This window comes from Netta rufina (assembly GCF_964035555.1).
Source record: "Netta rufina genome assembly, chromosome: 18".
NCBI lineage: Eukaryota > Metazoa > Chordata > Aves > Anseriformes > Anatidae > Netta > Netta rufina.
Genome location: NC_140142.1, coordinates 3,440,666 through 3,463,142, shown reverse-complemented (window position 1 = coordinate 3,463,142; position 22,477 = coordinate 3,440,666).

Genomic DNA, 22,477 nt, shown 5'->3' with positions numbered 1-22,477 from the left:
GGGGAAGAAAGGAACAATCACGTTTACTGGACTGGGTATAGTTACTGGCCTGGTACATCACACCCACAAATGTATCAGGCTCTACTGACACATCAGTACTCACCGGTGCACAGAGTACCCTAATGCCATCAAGCTAGAAAGAGGTAGAACCCACCTGTATTTCTGGAGTGACAGGGGGAACCCAATACATAACTGTACTGGAGGCTGAGGTGAGTCTAACTGGGAAGGAATGGCAAAAGCACCCCACTGGGACTGGCCCGGAGGCTATGTGCATCCTCGGCATAGACTGCTTCAGGAGAGGGAATTCAGAGTTCCAAGAGGGCACCACCGGTGGGGCTTTGGCAGAGCTGCCTTGGAAACAAAGGACATGAAACAGTTGTCTACCTTGCTTGGTCTGCCACAGAACCCTTCTGTTGGGGGTTTGCTGAGGGGTGAAGAACAGCAGGTGCCAATGGCTACCGTGGTGGCGCACCTGAGGCAGCGTCATGTTAACCGAGACTCCCTGATTGCCATCCATGAGCTGGGTCATCAACTGGACAGCCAAGGTATAGATGTAGAGCTTGGGAGTGTGGCTTAGTGATGGACTTGTCAGCACTAAGGTAAAGTTGCCTGACCTGGGTTACACTTCCCAGAGTAGTGTCAGGCACAATGCAATTCTTTTTGCCTTCTGCATCTACAGCACAGAAAGTATGACTTTGCCCTACTCTATTGACTGGCAGGTATTTTCACATTACTCAATTTAGGTTTCCGTGTCTGGAAGGGGACAATTTCCCCAATGAGGCCAATCTCATGGGTACAGCTACAGCCAACGAAGATATATTTTCTTTAGTTTGCATCTTGAGTTTTCCACAGAAGACCCAATAGAGCATAGATGTCCAGTTGTCTGCAAAGATTCTAGCAGAATTTCACAGGTTCCAATGGTCATTTCAATTTTTTGTTATTTTATTTTATTTTTTTGTTATTTTATTATATTATATTATATTATATTATATTATATTTTATTTTATTTTATTTTATTTTATTTTATTTTATTTTATTTTATTTTATTTTATTTTATTTTATTTTATTATTTTATTTCATTTTTTTCCCTAGGAACTCCTGCCTTCTCTTAGAAAGGGTTTCATGTGCTGGGCTGGGCTGCAGTTACAGGGACAAAGACTACTGCTGGCAGCAGATGTGTCAGACCTCTAGACTCTACTTTTCCTCCCGATGAAGGTTTCCAAAGAAGACACCATAGAAAAATAGCAGAAGAAGAAAGATGCTCCAAATTGAAATGTAGCAAAATTCAGGATTTATAAACAGAAAATATTTTCATTAGTTGCTTTTTGAAATCTTCTTCCTTAACTACATCATGCAAGCTCTGCAATTAGCTGCACAAGTCGTGAAGACTTAATAAAACTATGGAAGAGATGTTAGGAGTTTCTGCATTTTAATGAGGTCCATGATGTATTTCGACACTGATGCTATGGAGCTCAGGTACTATAGAAGAGAGTGATGTAACCACTTTAGCAAGTAAAGTCAGGAGGAAAAGTTGAAGCGACTTGGAGTATGAATGGGCCCAACTGAGGGCTGTTACTAAGAAAGCCTCCTCAGGGATATGTTAGGGTAGATAATTAGAGACCATGATTGCAGACTTGCAAAGTCCTGTGCTGAGAAAACTCTTGGTTGATTTTAGTGAAGCAGAAGAGCCAAGGCCTGACCCCAGCCACTGGGAGAGGAGATCCTGCATCCCCATGTCTGGCTCAAGGCTCTTCCTGGGATCTGTGGGATGGAGTGGGCACTGGGATGCCATGAGAAGAACAGTGGTATGACACCTCTGAGCTGCTGCTCAGCGTTGAAAGAAATCAATGAAGCCTCATCAGAATTAATATAACATATCTCCCAACAAGCTCTAGCCAAGGGGACAAAAACCTCAGGGCTGTTGGGGCCTTCCCTTTTTACCAGCACCCTCTGCCTTCTCCTCTGCAGGCTTTCCTATGCTGTCCCACACTTTGCCCTATTTCCTTCAAGTCTACAGACACCCATCTCTGTCCACAACCTTGCTCTCATCCTTTGTTTCACCCATGTCTCGCCAACTCTCACCAGGTACTCCTTGAAAGACAAAGCCCAGGTCTGATCAGACACAAGCCACCTCAGCAGCAGCTTCCAAGCCAGGGGCCTGCTGCTGGCCTTGCAGCTTCTTGGCTAGACACAGTCAAGCCTTGTGCCTCCTGCTGCCCACTCATGGACTCAAGCAGAAGGGACAGGACAACCCATCTGGGGGCCTTCTTTCTGCCTGGGTCGTCCTGGGTGTGTAGGCAGAGGGGATCCCCCAGTCAGCATGCCAAGCAGGTGCCTTCTGCTGGCCTAGCAGGGCCACTGCCAGATGTCAGCCCAAAAGTGCAGATCCCAGGTCTATGTCAAGGGTGACCTGCCACCTCCAGACACAAGTGACCTCCCAGTCCCTTTCTGTGACACGTTCCTGCTGCTGCCCTATCAAGTGCAGAGACAGAAGTGACCTCACAGTCCCTGCCACAGTCACATTCCTGCTGCTGGGGCAGGAGATGCTGAGGCAGAGCTGAGCCCTTCAGAGCACTCCCATCCATCTCCTCTTTGTGGCCCACAAGCTGATCAGACCCATGACCCCTCACATCCATCTTTGCATGCCATGTGACTGCAGAGTAACCTCACAGTTCTTGGCCTGCACTAAGGGCCACACCCAGTACGGTACCTAAAGGTAAGGGTTAGGAGAGGGGATGAAGGTGAGGAAGTCAATGCACAGGAACAGGGGAATCAGCTGTTAGGTGCTCATGCATCAGGGGACTAGGGCTCACCTTTCTGGGTTTGAATTTAAAGAAAGATTTTTTGGGAGGGATTGGTGTTCTGCTTTGCGTATCAGGTCTGTGGTTAAAGTGCGGACAAGCTTAGTGATTTAGGGTTTGTTTAGTTTTTCCAATAATTCTAGGCCTAAATAGAGCATTTAAATCTAGCGTTAAGGGTAGGGATCAAGGTAAGCAAGAGAATAAGGGTAAGGGAAAGAGGCGATGGACTGAGTTTTGGCTTCAGTGCATACTTAGATGTCAGGCATAGGAGTAGTTGATTCCTGTTTGGGTGTGGAGTAACATTTAAATGTAGGAATTAAGTTTGCTCTTTGAAGCTGGGGAATAGCCTCATATAAGTGTTTTAAGTCACGGTTACAGCAGCTTCCGCATAGCCTGAACCCTCTTACCTTTTACAAAATCTTTAGTTTCTGCTGGATAATCTCTATTCCCTCTTCCAAATCTCACATTTCTCCTGACCAGGGCTTCTCCTGACCTCACTATATCAGTCATAATCTTAGGAGCATCTTTCTAGTGGCTTTCACGATCTCAGAGTATCCATCACACCTCTGTTGGCTACTCTATTCCTGAGAAAAGTGGCACTTAATACATTATGGAAATAATGTATTCTTCCCATGCAGTAGTGGCACCTCACCACAGCAGGTTGGTGCATCTCCAGGCTCAGGGGTGTTTCCTGAGGGCCTGCCCCATGTGGGGAGTGGTGGGGAGGAAGAGAGCAAGGTCATCTCCTGGGGCATGGCTGAGCACAGCCCAGCCATCCTGAAACATGGGCAGGCCCCTGCTCCCAGGCTGAGGCACACATGCAAGGTGGACACTTCTCCATCAGACCAGATTCACGCAGGACCCTTCAACCCTGCCCCAGTCCCAAGATTTGGCTACTTCTCCACCCACAGACATACCCTGCTTTCCATTTGGGGACTCAGGCAGGACTTTAAGGATCTGCTAAAGCCATGGATTTCCTTGTTTTTCACAGCCTTATCACAAGTCTTTCTCCTGGCCCTCCTCACTGCCCAGCACTGTCTCTCAGGTGCCACTCAGTGACACTTCAGAAGGGCCTTTGGGCTTCCTCAATTGTCCTGGTGCTTATTAGCACCTTCCTGGCTCCTTCCCGAGCTTAGAGGGAGTCTTCTTGTCCATCAGGGGCCCTGTACTGGCTGTTGGTGGGACGGAGTTACTCTCTGCAAAGCAGCCCTTTGTGGTACAGTGTTTTGGTTGTGTGACCAGTGATGGTCACCCACAGTTGTGGTTGCCATTTTTGAGCATTTCTTGCACAGCATCAGGGCCTTCTGTGGCTCACAATTTCTGAGTTTTACTTGGTTTTTCTATTCTGTTCCCAGTTCCTCTAGAAGAAGAGAAAGCAGGTGGCCAATAGGTGTTTATCTGCTGGATGCATGGAGCAAGGAGGTGTCTGTGGTGCCAGGAGATGGAGGTCCGTGAAGCTTCAGGAGCCCTGCTCTCTTGCCTGGCAGATCCCCAGCACACAGTGCCTGTGCCCCGCAGGGCCAGCCCCACTCCCCAGGCCAGCACAAGAGGCCTGGCCCAGCCACAGAGCAGCCTGCCCCGAGCAGGGGCCTCCACGAAGACCTTTCCCTTTGCCCTTTCCCCATCAGTGCAGGCCCAGCAATGCTGCCCTGCTCTTCCCCAGGGCCATCCCTGCTCCCAGACAGCCTTACCCAGGGCACTGTGTTTGTGCTGGCCTCGCCAGCCCTTGCTTCTTCCATCCCCGTGCTCCCCACAGGGCCATGAGCTGTCGGTGCTGCTGTGAGAGCCAGGGGCTGTGGTGCCCTGGGACCCCCGCGGGTCTCCCCCCTGCCCGTGCTGCTCAGGGTGGGCAGCAGACCTACGTCCATGGGGATCTCTGCTGCTGAACCCCTTTCCATCTGCCCTGATGGCTCAGCAGCACAGGGCAGTGCTGGGAAGGGCCATGGGGTGTCTCTAAGGGCACAAAAGGCAGGCGAGACCTGCACCAGACCTCGCCACAGCACTTCAAAATGGTTATCCTCAATTACTCTTCAGTCTTATGGGCCTTCACCTGCTGGCTCTTCACCACCTCTGCTGGCATTGCAGAGCCCTCCTTTAGACCATGGACTCCTCAGATTCCCCTTTTCCTTTAACAGACCTTTTTTTGGATGGTCACTCATTTTATGAGGTTCTAATCACTTCATCTGAGGACCTTGTCCCTGCAGATTACCTGACATCTCCTGGAAGCTCCAGATACCTTTACAGGCTGGATTCTGCCGCCTGCCCCGCTGCAGGGGGTGCAGTCCCATGCAGATAAATTTAAGATCAGTTGTCATCTCCTTAGGCAAGTTCTGTCATAATGGAAGCTCTTAGTGCTGCCCTTGGTTCCTCAGGGACCACCCTGGGACTTTCAGCCTGTGTCTTTCACTCCATGAAGAACCCCCAGAATACAGAAGAGCAGAGAACAGCCCCTTGGTGTCAAGGCTCCTGGGTTTGCCTTCAGCAGCCCCTTTTGTTACTGTGGTGCTAGCAGGAAGGCGGCTGTGACCCAGGGCTGTGCAGTGCCTGCTGCTGTCTGCAGGGATCGGGATGCCCTGCAGAGAAAACAGGACTGTCATCGAGGCATATGATAGCTCAAGACTAACAGATACAAGAGCACAAGAGAACAATGTGGAAGCCAAAGGGAACAGCAGTGAAAAGGCCATGTCCTGCTGCTGGCCATGGCCATGGCTCCAGGGAAGCAGCAGCCCCGACGCGAAGGCAGCAGAGAGGCAGAGCCCAGCGGGCAGTGAGGGGAAGCCCCGAGCGCCACCGGGGCTGTTTCTGCATGTGTCAGCTGGGCTCTTGGCCCTGAGCCCCTCCTGCATGCTGGGGCTGCTCCCCCATCTCCAGAGAAGATGGCAAGAGAGGGATACTGAGACCACTGAATTTATTCTGTCTCCTTTATTGTCTATACCTACAAAGGAAGCCTAGTTCAGTAGGTTAAATGGAAGATGTAGTCAAAGTAAAAAAAATTACTAAATAAATTAAAGCAATATCAAAAATTATGAAAATAACAAAAACAAAAAATGATATGAAAATCTCTCATCTCAGTTTCTCAAATAGAATGGTAGCGTTTAGAGGATTATTATTATTATTACAATATGATAATAATACTAAGTATAAAAATGGTATGATACAAATCACAATAATGTTAACAACACTGATGCTTAAGAAGCACATATAGAAACAATTTCCTCACTGCAACCTTGAGTTCCTGGTTAATCATGCTGTAAATGAGGGGGTTCACTGCTGGAGGTACCACTGAGTACAAAAGTGACACCACCAAGTCCAGAGATGGGGAAGAGATGGAAGCGGGCTTCAGGTAGGCAAACATGGAAGTGCTGAGAAAGAGGAAGACCATGGCCAGGTGAGGGAGGCACGTGGAAAAGGCTTTGTGCTGGCCCTGTTCAGAGGGCATCCTCAGCACTGCCCTGAAGGTCTGAAAATAGGACAGCACAATGAAAACAAAACAAATAAATGCTAAAGAAACACTAAACACAAGGATGCCAATTTCCCTGAGATAGGAATCTGAACAGAAGAGCTTGAGGATGTGGGTGATTTCACAGAAGAACTGGTCCAGAACATTGCCTTGGCAGAGGGGCAGGGAAAACGTAGTGGCCGTGTGCAGGACAGCATTGAGAAAACCACTGCCCCAGGCAGCTGCTGCCATCTGGGCACAAGCTCTGCTGCCCAGGAGGCTCCCGTAGTGCAGGGGCTTGCAGATGGCTACGTAGCGGTCATAGGCCATGACGGTGAGAAGGGAGAACTCTGCTCCAATGAAGAAGACAAAAAAGAAGACCTGTGCAGCACATCCTTGATAGGAGATGGCCCTGGTGTCCCAGAAGGCATTGGCCATGGCTTTGGGCAGAGTGGTGGAGATGCAACCCAGGTCGAGGAGGGCGAGGTTGAGGAGGAAGAAGTACATGGGGGTGTGGAGGCGGTGGTCGCAGGAGATGGGGATGTGCATGGCCAAGTGTAGGAGAATGGTACGACCCCTGCCTGCTTCATGGGTGGGGGCGAGGAGGCAATGAGGCCCTGGAGCTTTAACGATCAGCTGTCTCCTAATCAGTGGCAGTGGCAGAGACAACAGCCATAGCCATGGGCACAAAGACCTGGGTCCTGCTGGGACTTGGAACCTTGTCAAAGCCCTTGCTCCTCTCCTAACCAGGATGGCCTAGAGAATCCCAGACCTGTACCTCTTTACTGGTTAGTTGTAGACACTTGTCCTTGTGGTGTCATACCGGATCTGAGCTGAGTCTGATAACTCAGATCTTTTTGGTGGCCATGCTCCTCGTAAGGCAGCTCTGTGTGAAGTTGGCCTGGTTCCTGCTGAGCAGGCACCACTGCTTGTATGGCATCCCTCATGGTGCCCAGGCCCTCCTTGTCCTGTGTACTCAGCAGTGTCCCAGTCTGCTCTGATGTGTGGCGTTACTCTCCCTCTCGTTCAGGACTGGGCTCCTCTCCTGGTAAATGTCTAGAGGTTTCTTTAGACAAAATCCTGTAGTTTCTCAAGCTCCCACCACACTGACGCTCCGTTCTGTCAGCTGTTCATGTCTGCAGGCAGACAAGACAGTTCAGCCTTCATGTGATTGTGCTGTCTCTGACAAGACAGCAGCATTGCGAGGTACAGGGGACACAGAATCACACACAGAATCACACAGAATTGTCTAGTTTGGAAGAGACCTCAAGATGATCGAGTCCAACCTCTGACCTAACACTAACAAGTCCTCCACTAAACCAACATTTGGATAATACAGGAGTAACCAGTTGAATGGAACTGCAACACAGTCACAGAAAGGTAATGAGTGGAAGGCTGCCAGATTCTACTTTTTCTGTTCTTCATTCTCATGCATGCTGTCAGTTTCTCAGGAGTTGTGTCCTAAATGTTATGGGGTTGTGCAGAACAACGTTAGAAAGGCCAAAGCCCAGCTGGAGCTTAATCAATCCATTCCTGTTAAAGACAATAAACACTGCTTATATAAATACTTTAAATAAAAGAGGATTAAGAATCATCATAAATTATTGAATGTGGGGGGAAACCTGGTGCCAAGAGATGAGGTAAAGGCTGAGGTACTTAATGCCTTCTTTGCCTCAGTCTGTAGCAGCAAGACCAGTTGTTCCCCTGGTCATTTCTTCCTCCTCATGGCCAGAGCCCACCTTTTAGGGTGGTTTGTGTCTTTTTCTTTTTTTTTTTTTTTTTTTCCTCCTGCTCTTTCCTACTACCAAAGCAGGCTCCATTAGGGTGGAAACCACTCCTGAAGTAGGCATCCCAACCCAGCAGGCTCCTTGCGGCCTCTCAGCCAACCAGACACAAGTCACCTCAGCAGCAGCTTCCAAGCCAGGGGCCTGCTGCTGGCCTTGCAGCTTCTTGTGGAGACACAGCCAAGCCTTGTGCCTGCTGCTGTGCAGTCATGGACTCAAGCAGAAGGGACAGGACAACCCATATGGGGGCCTTCTTTCAGTCTGGGTCCTCCTGGGTCTGGAGGCAGAGGGGATCCCCCAGTCAGCATGCCAAGCAGGTGCCTTCTGCTGGCCTAGCAGGGCCACTGCCAGATGTCAGCCCAAAAGTGCAGCTCCCAGGGAGAAGTCAAGGCTGACCTGCCACCTCCAGACACAAGTGACCTCACAGTCCCTTTCTGTGACATATTCCTGCTGCTGGCCTATCAAGTGCAGAGACAGAAGTGACCTCACAGTCCCTGCCACAGTCACATTCCTTCTGCTGGGCCATGAGATCCTCAGGCATAGCTGACTGCTTTCTAGTCCCCAAGGGAATAAGGCGCATCTTTCTGGGTTAGAGAGTAAACAAATGTTTATTGGGAAGGTTTGGTGTTCTTCTGTGTTTAGGGTATGGGCAGGCTCTGTAGTTTAGGTCATTTTTAGGTCTGCCTAGAAGCCTAGGGTTAAATAGAGTATTTTAATACTATTATTAAGGGTAGGGTTTAGGGTGAGTAAGAGAGTAAAAGTAATAGAAAGGGGGTATGGGGTGAGTTTTGCTTCAAGAAATACCTTGTGTTCAAGCTTTAGAGAAATGGATTCCTGTCAGAGTGTTGGAGAAGCATTTAGATTTAAGGATTAAGACTATTGGTTAAAATAGTGTAAGGGCCATAGATGACTCTACAAGTCAGTGTTGCTGCACAATCTGCATTTCATGATGCCTCTTACCTCTACGAAATCATTAATTTCTGCTGGCCATGCTCCTCTTGCCACCTGAAAATCTCACATCTCTCGTGTCCAGGTTGCTCCTGACCTCCCCATATCTTATTGGGATCAGCTTTCCGATGACATCCATGACATAGGCAGTATATGTCTCACCTCTGTGGGCTACTCTGTTCTTCAGAGAGAAGTGGCATTGTAGTCAGGAGGGAAAAGGGCCTAAAGGAGCATCCTGCCCAGTATGCCCATCAGCTCTGCCTCTCTACAAAATTGCGCATCCTACCTACTAGTTTTGTTTCCAGAATAGCTTCCATGGATCTCGAGTTCTTTTTCCAGGCCCTTATGAATGCTTCAGTTTTGGATGTGCAGAGATGGGATAAGGAAAGCAATGCGCGGATAGACCTGAGCTTAGCAAGGGATGCAAAGAATAACAGGAAGAGATTCTATAGATGCATAGCTCAGAAAAGAAAGGCCAAGGAGAGTGTACCCGCTCTGAGGGATGAGAAGGGTAAACCGGTAATGACAGACATGGAGAAGCCTGAGGGCCTCAACAACATCTTTGCCTCAGTCTTCCCTGCCAGTGAGGCTTCCCAAGTTTTTCATTTCCCTGAACCCATAGATGGAGGCTGGGGGGCAAAGAAGATGATCAAGTGGCTGGAGAACCTCTCCTATGAAGAAAGGCTGAGAGCACTGGGGCTGTTCAGCCTGGAGGAAAGAAGGCTTCAGAGTGACCTCATCACAGCCTTTCAGTACTTAAAGGGGGCTTATAAAAAAAATGGAGTGTGATTCTTTGCTCAAGGACATCACAATCCCTGCCCTGCCCCAAGAGGACAAACAGCTGAAGTTAGGGATAGGAGTGGGTTTGAAGATGAGATGTGCTGTGTGTGTGGTGGAGGGTTAGGTGGTCAATTTAACATTTAGGGATTAGAAGTCAACTTCTACAGCTAATGTAATGGAAGGGTTTGAGGGAGCAATTCTGCTCAAGATGCCTGCTCAAGGTGTAGGAAAAGGGCAAGCCTTGTGGGTTAGAGTTTTGTTTAGTTCTTGGGTGAGGGCTAGGGTTAACGCTGGCATTCTAATTCATGATTAGGCTTAATCATCCTTCTGCTCAGCCTTGAAGTACAAGATGCTTTCGACATCTGCCTTTTCCACATCCCGAGGAACCTCTTTGATCAATCTGTCCTTTCCAAGGTCTTTGAGATAAGTCTTATGATGACGTCTGCAGCTCCACCAGCACATCTCTCATCCTTCCCATACTACCTATAAGCAACCCTAGGACTGACAGGGGGATGATGAAGGTATGAGAAAGGGCTTGGTTAAAACCTCTGACTACAGCTTTTATGGGCTTTACACAGACAGTGACAACGGTGTCATAGAAAACAGTAACACTCATGAGGACAGAAGAGCAGGTGGATAAGGCCTTGGGCTTGTCAACAGAGGATGCACGCACATGAAAACTGCAGGAAAGAGAAGAGGAAGATGATCCAAAGGAAGGAAGGAAGGAAAGAAGGAAGGAAGATCCCAAATGTAGATTATGAAAGGAAAGACCATGAGTATCACTGTGGCACTGCAGAAGAGCTCCAGCAATGGGGGAAAACCACAGAAGGTGTCTATGACACTGGGGCCACAGAACAGTAGCTGGGAGGAGAAAGAATTACTGCACATGACAGAAATTCCCCTGGTTCAGGTACAGCTGCCTTCTGGAGTCAGACCTTCCACTTCTCGAGCCTTTCAGAGCACAGGGGTGGCATACAGCCCAGGGCTGACTGTGGGACATGGCCCCCAGCAGGAAGCACTGTGGTCATGCAGAAGGTGCAGCTGGGAGTGCTGTCCCCCTTTGCTGACAGAGGTTGGAGCACTGTCTCCCCCATGTGGTGTCTTCCCCGTGTGGAGTATGGTGCCTTGTCTCCCCCACCGCACGGCCTTGACTCCTTGTGCCAAGCCTTGTGCCTCCTGCTGCCCACTCATGGACTCAAGCAGAAGGGACAGGACAACCCATGTTGGGGCCTTCTTTCTGCCTGGGTCCTCCTGGCTCTGGAGGCAGAGGGGATGCCCCAGTCAGCATGCCAAGCAGGTGCCTTGTGCTGGCCTAGCAGGGCCACTGCCAGATGTCAGCCCAAAAGTGCAGCTCCCAGGGAGAAGTCAAGGCTGACCTGCCACCTCCAGACACAAGTGACCTCCCAGTCCCTTTCCGTGACACGTTCCTGCTGCTGGCCTATCAAGTGCAGAGACAGAAGTGACCTCACAGTCACTGTCATGGTCACATTCCTCCTGCTGGGGCAGAAGATCCTGAGGCAGAGCTTGCATCTCCCTAGTCCCTTAGGGACTCGGGCTCACTTTTCTGTGTTAGAGATTAAACAGAGTTTTAGTGGGAATGTTTGGTGTTCTTCTGTGGTTAGGGTATGGATAAGTTCTGTGGTTTAGGGTTTTATTTTGGTCTGCCAAGAAATCTAAGGATCAGTAGAGCATTTTAATACTAGTGTCCAGGGAAGGCATTTGGGTGAGTAAGAGAATAAAGGAAAGAAAAAGGGGCTATGGGCTGAGTTTTGCTTGAAGGGATCCTTTGAATTCAAGCATTAGAGTAGGGGATTCCTGTCAGAGTGTTGGAGTAGCATTTAGGTTTCGGGATTAAAATTACTGCCTAAATAAGGTAAGGGCCATACATGGTTCTTTTAAGTCAGTGTTACTACAGCATCAACAATACATGCACCTTCTTACCTCTATGAAATCATTATTTTCTAATGGCCATTCTCATTTTCTCACCCCAAAATTTCACATCTCTCTTGTCCATGCTTCTCCTAACCTCCCCGTATCTTAATGGGGTCAGCTTTCTGATGACATTCATGATCACAGAGTATCTTTTTTCACCTCTATTGGCTCCTCCATTAATGGGAAGGAAGTATCATTGTAGTCAGGAAGGAAAAGGACACAACGGTCTTTAGGAGCATTCTGCACAATGTGCCCACCAGCTCTGTACCTCCACAAAATCACACTTCCTACCTACAAGATTTGTTTCCCAAATGGCTTCTAAGGATCCAGGGTTCCTTTTCCCAGGCCCTCTCACATGTTTCAGTTTTGGATGTGCAGGGATGGGATAAGGAAAGCCAAGTCTCACATGGAACTCAGCTTGGCAAGGGACACAAAGAATAACAGGAAGAGATTCTTTAGATTGCTCAGAAAAGAAAGACCAAGGACAGTGTACCCCCTGTGATGAATGAGAAGGGTGAACTGGTAATGACAGACATGCAGAAGCCTGAGGGACTCAACAACATCTTTGCCTCAGTCTTCTCTGCCAGTCAGGCTTCCCAAGTCTTTCATTTCCCTTAAACCATAGATGGAGGCTGGAGGTGCAAAGTCCCACCCACTCTAAGTGAAAAGCAGGTTTGAGACCACCTGATGGAACTCAACAAGTACAAGTCTATGGGGCATGATGACTTGCATCCCAGGGTCCTGAGGGAACTGGCTGATGTAGTTGTCAAGCCTCTCTCCATCATATTGGAAGAGTGCTGGCAGTCGGCTGAAGTCCCTGGTGACCTGAAAAAGGAAAACATCACTCCCATTTTTAAAAAAGGGTAGAAAGGAGGACCCAGGGAACCACCGAATGCTGAGCCTCACCTCTGTGCCTGGCAAGATCATGGAAAAGAAGTGATCTCAGACAGCCAGCATGGCTTCACCAAAGGCCAAATCTTGCCTGACCAATCTGGTGGCTTTCTAAAATGGAGTGACCGCATCAGACAACAAGGGAAGACCAACCGATGTCATCTACTTGGACTTCAGTAAGACCATTGACAGTATCCCGCATGACATCCTGATCTCCAAATTGGAGAGATACGCATTTGATGGCTGCACCACTGAGTGGATAAGGAGTTGGCCTGAAGGTCACATCCAGAGAGTGGTGCTCAATGGCTCTATATCAAAGTGGATGCTGGTGATGAGTAGCGTCTGTCACGAGTCTGTCTTGAGACTGGTACAGTTTAATATCTTTTTCAATGACATAGTGTGATCAAGTGCACCCTCAGCAAGTGTGCAGATGACACCAAGCTGAGTGGTGTGGTTGATGCAACAGAGGAAGGGGTGCCAACCAAAGAGTGCTGGACAAGATTGAAATTTGGGTCCCTGTGAATCTAAGGAGGTTCAACAAGTCCAAGTACAAGATTCTGCACTGGGCTTGGGAAATCCCAGACAGGAGGATAGGCTGGGAGAAGAACTCATTGAGAGGATCCCTGCTGGGAGGTACTTGGGGGTTCTGCTGGACAAAAAGCTCGACATGAGCCAGCAGTGTGTGCTTGTAGCCCAGGAGGCCAACTGCATTCTGGGCTGCATCAAGAGAGGAGTGGGCAGCACGTGGAGGCAGGTGATTGTCCCCCTCTGCTCTGCCCTTGTGAGGCCTCACTTGGAGTCCTGTGTCCAGGTCTGGAGACCCCAACACGAGAAGGATGTGGATCTTTTAAAACTGGTCCAGAAGAGAGCCACAAAAATGATCAAGGGGCTGGAACACCTCTCCTATGAAAAAAAGGCTGAGAGAGCTGGGACTGTTCAGCCTGGAGAAAAGAAGGCTCCAGGGTGACCTCTTTGTGGTCTTTCAGTACTTGAAGCAGCTTATAAAAAAGATGGAGAGCGACTCTTTGCTCAATCAGATGACAGAAGAAGGGGGAATGGTTCTAAGCTAAATGAGAAGAGATTTAGATTAGAGGTTAGGAAGAAATTCTTCACTTGGAGATGAGGCACTGGAACAGGTTGCTGAGAGATCTTTTGTTGAGGGATTTTTGAAACAGCAAAGATCCCATGGCTTGATGCAGCTGAGCAAACCAAGCTACCAGGACGACTATGAGAAGTTCCCATGACAGTGTTCCCACATTGCCCAGTTGAGGAATTTAGAAAAATGTTGTTCCCAGCAGCTCGCTTCAAGGACAGCATCTACATGACTGCTAATCACAAGGGGGTTGTTTTCTTGCAGGTTGGGTTGTTTTCGTGCAGTTCTTTGTCTGAGTGCTTTTGACCAATAATCTTGTGTGAGACACTATCCGCCCCTGTTAAGTATGCTATAAAAGTCAGGCTATTCAGGTAATAAAGAGAGAGAGCATGATCTGACCATTCTAGTGTCTGTTGTGTTTTCGACCGTTCTTCCTGCAACACATGGCACCTGCACAGGCTGAGACACGCAGAGAGACCTGAGAGACCTGAGAGACACTGAGAGACCTGAGAGACTCCGAGCACAGACACGAATATAGAGATTGCGGTGAGACGCTGAGATTGATTGATACAGATCGTGGTGAGACACGGAGATTGCTTGATACAGAGATCGCAGTGAGATGCAGAGATTGATACAGATCATGGTGAGATGCAGGGATTGATTGATACAGATCGTGGTGAGACACGGAGATTGCTTGATAGAGATCGCGGTGAGATGCAGAGATTGATACAGATCATGGTGAGATGCAGGGATTGATTGATACAGATCGTGGTGAGACGTGGAGATTCACCAAATCACAGAATCACAGAATTGTCTAGGTTGGAAGAGACCTCAAGATCATTGAGTCCAACCTGTGACCTAACACTAACAAGTCCTCCACTAAACCATATCACTAAGCACTACATCTAAACATCTTTTAAAGACCTCCAGGGATGGTGACTCCACCACTTCCCTGGGCAGCCTGTTCCAATTCCTAATAACCCTTTCAGTAAACAAGTTCTTCCTAATATCCAACCTAAACCTCCCCTGGCACAACTTTAGCCCATTCCCCCTCGTCCTGTCACCAGGCACGTGGGAGAATAGACCAAACCCCACCTCACTACAGCCTCCTTTAATGTACTTAGGAAGAGCAATAAGGTCACCCCTGAGCCTCCTCTTCTCCAGGCTGAACAAGCCCAGCTCCCTCAGCTGCTCCTCGTAGGACTCCAGATCCCTCACCAGCTTTGTGTTTTCTCTGGACTTGCTGGAGCACCCCGATGTCCTTCTTGTAGCGAGGGGCCCAAAACTGAACACAGTACTCGAGGTGCGGCCTCACCAGAGCCGAGTACAGGGGGACAATCACTTCCCTAGCTCTGCTGGCCACACTGCTTCTGATACAAGCCAGGATGCTGTTGGCCTTCTTGGCCACCTGAGCACACTGCTGGCTCATATTCAGCTGACTATCCACCATCACTCCCAGGTCCTTCTCTGACAGGCAACTTTCCAACCACTCATCTCCCAGCCTGTAGCTCTGCTTGGGGTTATTGTGCCCCAGGTGGAGGACCCGGCACTTGGCCTTGTTGAACTTCATAGTTGGCCTCAGCCCATTGGTGCAGCCAGATCCTCCTGCAGAGCTTTCCTACCCTCAAGCAGATCGACACACGCACCTAACTTGGTGTCATCTGCAAACTTACTGAGGGTGCACTCAATGCCCTCATCCAGATCATCGATAAAGATATTAAAGAGGACTGGCCTCAGCACCGAGCCCTGGGGAACATCACTAGTGACCGGCCTCCAACTGGATTTGACTCCATTCACCACGACTCTTTGGGCCCGGCTATCCAGCCAGTTTCTAACCCAACGAAGCGTGCGCCAGTCCAAGCCACAAGCAGCCAGTTTCTCAAGGAGAATGCTGTGGGAAACGGTGTCAAAGCCTTGCTGAAGTCAAGGTAGACCACATCCACAGCATTTCCCTCGTCCACCCAGCGCGTCACTTAGTCATAGAAGGAGATCAGGTTCGTCAAGCATGACCTGCCTTTCATAAACCCATGCTGACTGGGCCTGATCACCTGCTTGCCCTGCAAGTGCTGCCTGATGACAGTCACGATAATCTGCTCCATGAGCTTCCCTGGCACTGGAGTCAAACTAACAGGCAGATACTTTCCCAGGTCCCTGACACATGCTTGAAACAGTCCCCACACTGGGCTTACCCAGGAAGAGCCCTAAACCCACTGGAGGGACAGGATCTCCCTTCCCAGAGGCTGGGGTCAGGGCCCGACTGTTGGACTTCATGGGACACATCAAGGTTTCCTCAGCATCAGGGCCACCTTTTCTGGGCCTTGGTCTCCCCGTCATCACTGCCTGCACTTTTCTGCTCTAACAAGTCCATGGGGAGGCCTAGACAATAATGTCCCTCAGTGGGACCATTAGCACTGTGAGAGGCTTTGGAGTTTGCATCAGACTTGGACTACTGGAGAAGCTGCTTCAGCCGCCCAGATCAAGCTCCTCTGCCAGGCACTGCAGGGCTGGGGGCACTGCCTGCAGCTGGCATGGGGAGAGGAGAGAAGGGGGAGAGAGGTTCAGGGCAGCCTGGGTGGGGGGAAGGCAGGGGAGAGCTGGCAGAGGGAGAAATCTTGCCAGCCACCTCTCCACAGTAAGTCTCTGGGTGCAGAGCCTGCCAGGCTCTTCTGGAGCTGGCACAGCCCTCAGCTGATGGGAGCTGTCAGGAGGACGCTCGGTGTTGGAGCTGAAGGCCACACAGGGCTTGTGTGCTGCAGGGTCAGCGTGCAGGGCCCGAGGGCTCCCTTCTCTTGGGGCCGGCTGCAGGCAGTGCAGCCGGGGATGCAGGCAGGGGTGCCCAGGGCTGTGGTGCAGAGCAGGGTCCCTGCTGTGCCCCAGGGGCTGTGTGCCAGGACAGGGCCTCTGCCGCCTGCCAGGCTCAGCACTCAGCCTGGCCAGGGAGCTGCCCAGGGGCTGCAGGGAGAAGCTGTGGGTGGAAGGAGCCCCCCCGGCATGGCAGGGCACGGCAGGCCAGGGTCCTGCTGCTGCCCAGAGCCTGCTGCCTGGGGCAGGCTGCTCACAGCCCCACACCTCCCCAGGGCACTGCACAGCAAAACTGCAAGGCAAGACCTACCTGAAGGCAGTGCACTTTTCTCTGCTTTCATTTTCCCACCTGTGTGGTGCTTCAGAGGGATAGTAATGGAGTAGTAGTACTAAAGACTAAGTCTCCTTGATCATTGCTGTAGATATAAGGCACCTCACACACCTCAGTGTACAGACAGAACCAACATTACCTTTGTTTTTTCTTAGGGAATTATTTGACCTTCTCATGACCTGCAAACAGGGAGATGTCCCTTGCCAGCAGACTTCTCAGATCACTCCAGGTTCCCTTCTAAGTGTTGCTGCAGACCAGGACTGACTGCCTAAGAGCGCACAGAAGAGCCCCACACTTGTTGTGGCACCCTCAGAGCAACAACCAGACATAAGCTAAGGAGCTGCAGAAAGCTCTTCCTGAAAAGAAAGCGGCACAGACTATTGTGTGGTAAGGTGTTCTATGAGACTTGCAGTGGGTTTTGGTCAGAGAAGTAATTAAATTTTACACTGTCATTTTTTTTCTTTTGGACAGGCTCCCTTGCTCAGAGGCGATAAATGTGTAATGGCAGCTCCACCACTGAGTTCCTCCTGCTGGCATTCACAGACACGCGCGAGCTGCAGCTCCTGACTTTCGGGCTCTTCCTGGGCATCTACCTGGCTGCCCTCCTGGGCAACAGCCTCATCATCACAGCCATAGCCTGCGACCACCGCCTCCACACCCCCATGTACTTCTTCCTCCTCAACCTCGCCCTCCTCGACCTTGGCCTCATCTCCACCACTCTCCCCAAAGCCATGGCAAATTTCCTATGGAACATGAGGACCATTTCCTATGCAGGATGTGCTGCACAGGTCTTTCTGTTAGTCTTTTTGTTTTCAGCAGAATTTTCCCTTCTCACTGTTATGGCCTACGACCGCTACATTGCCATCTGCAAGCCCCTGCACTACGGGAGCCTCCTGGGCAGCAGAGCCTGTGCCACCATGGCAGCAGCTGCTTGGGGCAGTGGCTTTCTCAATGCTGTACTGCACACTGCCAATGTATTTTCTTTACCTCTCAGCCATGGCAATGCCCTGGACCAATTTTTCTGTCAGATCCCCCAGATCATCAGGCTCTCCTGCTCAGAATCTTACCTATGGGAAATTCGAATTACTATGGCTAGTTTTTTGTTACTGAGTTGGTGTTTTGTTTTGATTATTCTGTCCTATGTGCAGATCTTCAGGGTTGTGCTGAGGATGCCCTCACAGCAGGGACGACACAAAGCCTTCTCCACATGCATCCCTCACTTGACTGTGGTCTTTCTGAATTTCAGCACAGCCATGTTTTCCCACCTGAAGTCCCCCTACATCTCATTCCATACCCTGGACCTTGTAGTGACAGTTCTGTACTTACTGGTGCCTCCAGCAGTGAACCCCCTCATCTACAGCATGAGGAATCAGGAACTTAAGAATGCTGTGTGGAAACTCAAGACCAACTGTATTTCATAAGCAATAAGCGGCCTGCCCTGTTCTGCAAATCACTCTTAAAGGTATGCATAATAAACAAAGCCTGTCTTATGTTCTTGTGCTGATTATTTTCCCCCCAGTTTTATTACAAAAGTTGTCCAGAAAGAAATATAATTCTGCATTTTATTGTGCCTTTTATGCAATTAAAGCTTTTTTTTTTTTTTTTTTTTTTTTTTTTTTTTTTGCTGCTCCCGTGGCTTGGTTCCAGTGCTGCTGTGGGGCTGTGCTGGGACTGCAGGCAGGGACAGGCAGTGGGCACGGCAGTGACACACCTGGCCTACAGAGAATCATCTCTCTCCTAAAAGGGCTGTGCCTGAAGGCTCACTTCTGCGTTCAGGGCTGCTTTCAGATCCGAACGTGCCCAAGGAAGAGAGTCCAAAGAGGCTCCTCACTCGGCCAGACTGGGCACCTCTGAGCACCCCATGGCCACAGTTGTGGGAGGCGGTCAGTGGCAGGGCCCCCACCAACTGGCTTTGCCCCCCAGCCTGCCCAGCACGGCCCTGCATAGTGCCCCCGTGCCCCAGGCACCACAGCACCCTGGCTCTGCAGAGCAGCACCGCCAGTTGGGGCTGTGGGGAACATGGCCAGGGGCTGCAGCAGTGGCTGGCCAGGCCAGCACAGATGGGCTCACCTGGGAGAGGCTCCCTGGGAGATGGGGTGGCTCAGGAGAAGAGCAGGGCCTGTCCATGTACAGGGGAGACACGGGAACAGGAAACATTTGCTGCTGCTGCTGCCAGCGGGCACATGGTATGCAAGGGAACACGAATGAGCACAAAGGCCATCAGCTATCCCTAGGGGTGTCATGAAAGCCAATGGGGCAGAGAGTGTCCCAAGGTCCCTTCATGCTGAGAGAAACAGCCACAGGGCATCTGCCTGAACAGCACGGAACAGTCCAGTTGGAAGGCACCTTCAGACACTGTCTAGTTCAAAGTGCAAGACCTGAATGCGGCTCTGGGATTTGCTTCCTTGAAGCTCTGAGGCCCCTGTGTACCGTGTCCTGCCCTGTCTCTGCTGTCCTGCAGGGCAGGGGACAGGGTGGTGACAGCAAAGGGATTCCTTTGGCTGTGGAAGACACAAGGAGCCAAGGGAGAGGACAGGGCAAGGCAGCAAAGGCAGCACGAGCAGTGGTTTTGGTGCACAGCCATGTTTGTGCCAGGAGCCTAAGTGGGCAGCAGCTGGCAGGAGGCGAGGGGAGGCCAGGAAGCGCCTCCTCAGGCCGCTCCTGCCAGCAGAGACAAGGCCACAGCTGAGGGGAGGGGAGGGGGCTGGAAGGGTGGTGGTGAGGTCCCTGCCATTGCATGGCCTGGCTGTCACACAGGAGATGTGCTGTCCAGAAGGCCTTGTGAGGTCACCCAGAGCCTCACAGAGCACCCCAAGGCAGCAGGGATGGCACTGGAGAGGCGGGTGGCAGAGCCCAGCCAGGAGCTGGCTGGAGGTCCCCTCTGCTGCAGCCGCCTGACGGAGCGTGACAGGAGGAGGGCAGGCAGGGCTTGTGGCAACCACACTCACGGTTGCCTTGCCACAGGCTGTTGCAGAGCTCGGGGCATGGCCACCGCAGCCCCAGCCCCTCACAAGGCACCGCAGCTGCTGGGACAAAAGCTCCTCAGCCTCCCCAGCAGCCCCAGGTCCAGGGTCAGCCACGGCACCAGGAAATGGAGGTCTGTGAGATGCCGGCACCCCTGCTGCCAGGTCCAACAGAGCCCTAGCACAGAGCGCCTGTGCCCCTCTGGGCCAGTCCCTCTGCCCAGGCCAGAGCAAGAGGTACTCAGTACTTGAGGGGTGGCCTCACCAGAGCAGAGTACAGGGAGAGAAGCCTTCACCTGGTCCTTCTGGTTACACTGCTGCTGAAAATAGCCAGAATGCCATTGGCCTTCTTGGCCACCTGGGCACACTTCTGGCTCATGTTCAGGTAAGTGTTGACCAACATTCCTAGATCCTTTCCCTCTGTGCAGACTGTAGTGCTGCATGGGTTTTAGGGCCGGAACTTTTCAATATTTTTATCAACGATCTGGATGTAGGAATAGAAGGTATTTTGAGCAAGTTTGCTGATGACACCAAACTTCGAGGAGCTGTGGACTCGAATGAGGGTGGAAAGGCCTTGCAGAGGGATCTGGATAGGTTGGAGAGCTGGGCGATCACCAACCGCATGAAGTTCAGTAAGAGCAAGTGCCGGGTCCTGCACCTGGGACGCGGAAACCCAGGCTGCACGTACAGACTGGGCGATGAGACGCTGGAGAGCAGCCTAGAAGAGAGGGATCTGGGGGTCGTGGTAGACAGCAAGTTGAATATGAGCCAGCAGTGTGCCCTGGCAGCCAGGAGGGCCAACCGTGTCCTGGGGTGCATCAAGCACGGCATCGCTAGTAGGTCAAGGGAGGTGATTGTCCCGCTCTACTCTGCGCTGGTGCGGCCTCACCTCGAGTACTGTGTGCAGTTCTGGGCACCACAGTATAAAAAGGACATGAAACTGTTGGAGAGTGTCCAGAGGAGGGCTACGAAGATGGTGAAAGGCCTGGAGGGGAAGACGTACGAAGAACGGCTGAGGTCACTGGGCCTGTTCAGCCTGGAGAAGAGGAGGCTGAGGGGAGACCTCATCACAGTCTACAACTTCCTCGGAAGGGGGTGTCGAGAGGCAGGAGACCTTTTCTCCATTAACCCCAGTGACAGGACCCGCGGGAACGGGGTTAAGCTGAGGCAGGGGAAATTTAGGCTGGACGTCAGGAGGGGGTTCTTCACAGAGAGGGTGGTTGCACACTGGAACAGGCTCCCCAGGGAAGTGGTCACTGCACCGAGCCTGGCTGAATTTAAGAAGAGATTGGACTGTGCACTTAGTCACATGGTCTGAACTTTTGGGTAGACCTGTGCGGTGTCAAGAGTTGGACTTGATGATCCTTAAGGGTCCCTTCCAACTCAGGATATTCTATGATTCTATGGGGTTGTTGTAGCCGAATTGCAGGACCCAGCAATTAGCCATGTTGAACCTCAACCCCTTGTTCCTCTGCCCATCGATCCAACCTGTCCAGGTCATTCTTCAGGACCTTCCTCCCCTCTGTCGGATCAACATTTTCCCCCAGCTTGGTGTCATCTGCAAACTTACTGAGGGTGCACTCAAGTTCCTAGTCCAAGTCATCAATAAAGATATTAAAGTGGATGTGCCCCAACACCGATCTCTGGGGAACACCACTGATGACTGGTCGCCAGCTGGACTTCAGTCCGTTCACTACTGCTCTCTGGGCCTGGCCATCCAGCCAGGTTTTCACCCAGAAAAACATGTACCTGTCCAAGCCATGGGCCTCCAGCTTCTCCAGGAGAATCCTGTGGGAGACCATGTCAAAGGCCTTGCTGAAGTCTAGGTAGACTATGAAAGACTATGCCTTTCCCTTATCGACCAGGAGGGTCACCCAGTCATAGAAGGAGATGAGGTTGGTCAGGCAGGACTTGACTTTCATGAACCCATGCTGACTGGGCTTGATCCCCATGTTGTCCTGCAGATGCTATGGTTGCATTCAAGATGACCTGTTCCATCACCTTTAATGGCACCGAGGCTGTAATTCCACAGTTCCTCCTTACAACACTTCCTATAAATGGACATCACATTAGCAAGTCTTCAGTCATCCAGAACCTCTCCGGATGACCATGACCACTGTTAGATGATGGAAAGCAACCCAGCAATCACATCTGCCAACTCTCTCAGCACCCTAAGGTGCATCCCATCAGGGCCCATAGATTGCCTAAAAAACTTCGAACCCAATCCTCTTCAAAACTCTTCCTCCCTCCAGGTTTTCTCTCTTGCTTCCAGGCTCGGTAGTGCATGGGGGTTAGCCTTAACAGTGAAGACTGAGGCAAAGAAGACATTCAGTAATTCCGCCTTCTCTGTGTCCACCATCACCAAGGCACCTGCCTCATTTAGCAGCAGTACACACACATTTTTCTGTCTTCCTATTGCTGCTGATGTATTTGAAAAAGCCCTTCTTTTTGTCCTTGATGTCTCTTGCCAAATTTAATTCTAACCATCTTCGTCACCCTCCTCTGGGCACTCTCCAACAGTTTCATGTCCGTCTTGTACTGTGGTACCCAGAACTGCACACAGTACTGGAGGCGAGACTGCACCAGTGCAGAGTAGAGCGGGACAAGCATTTCCCTTGACTGACTAGCGATGCTGTGCTTGATGCACCCCAGGATACGGTTGGTCCTCCTGGCTGCCAGGGCACACTCATATTCAACTTGCTGTCAACCACAA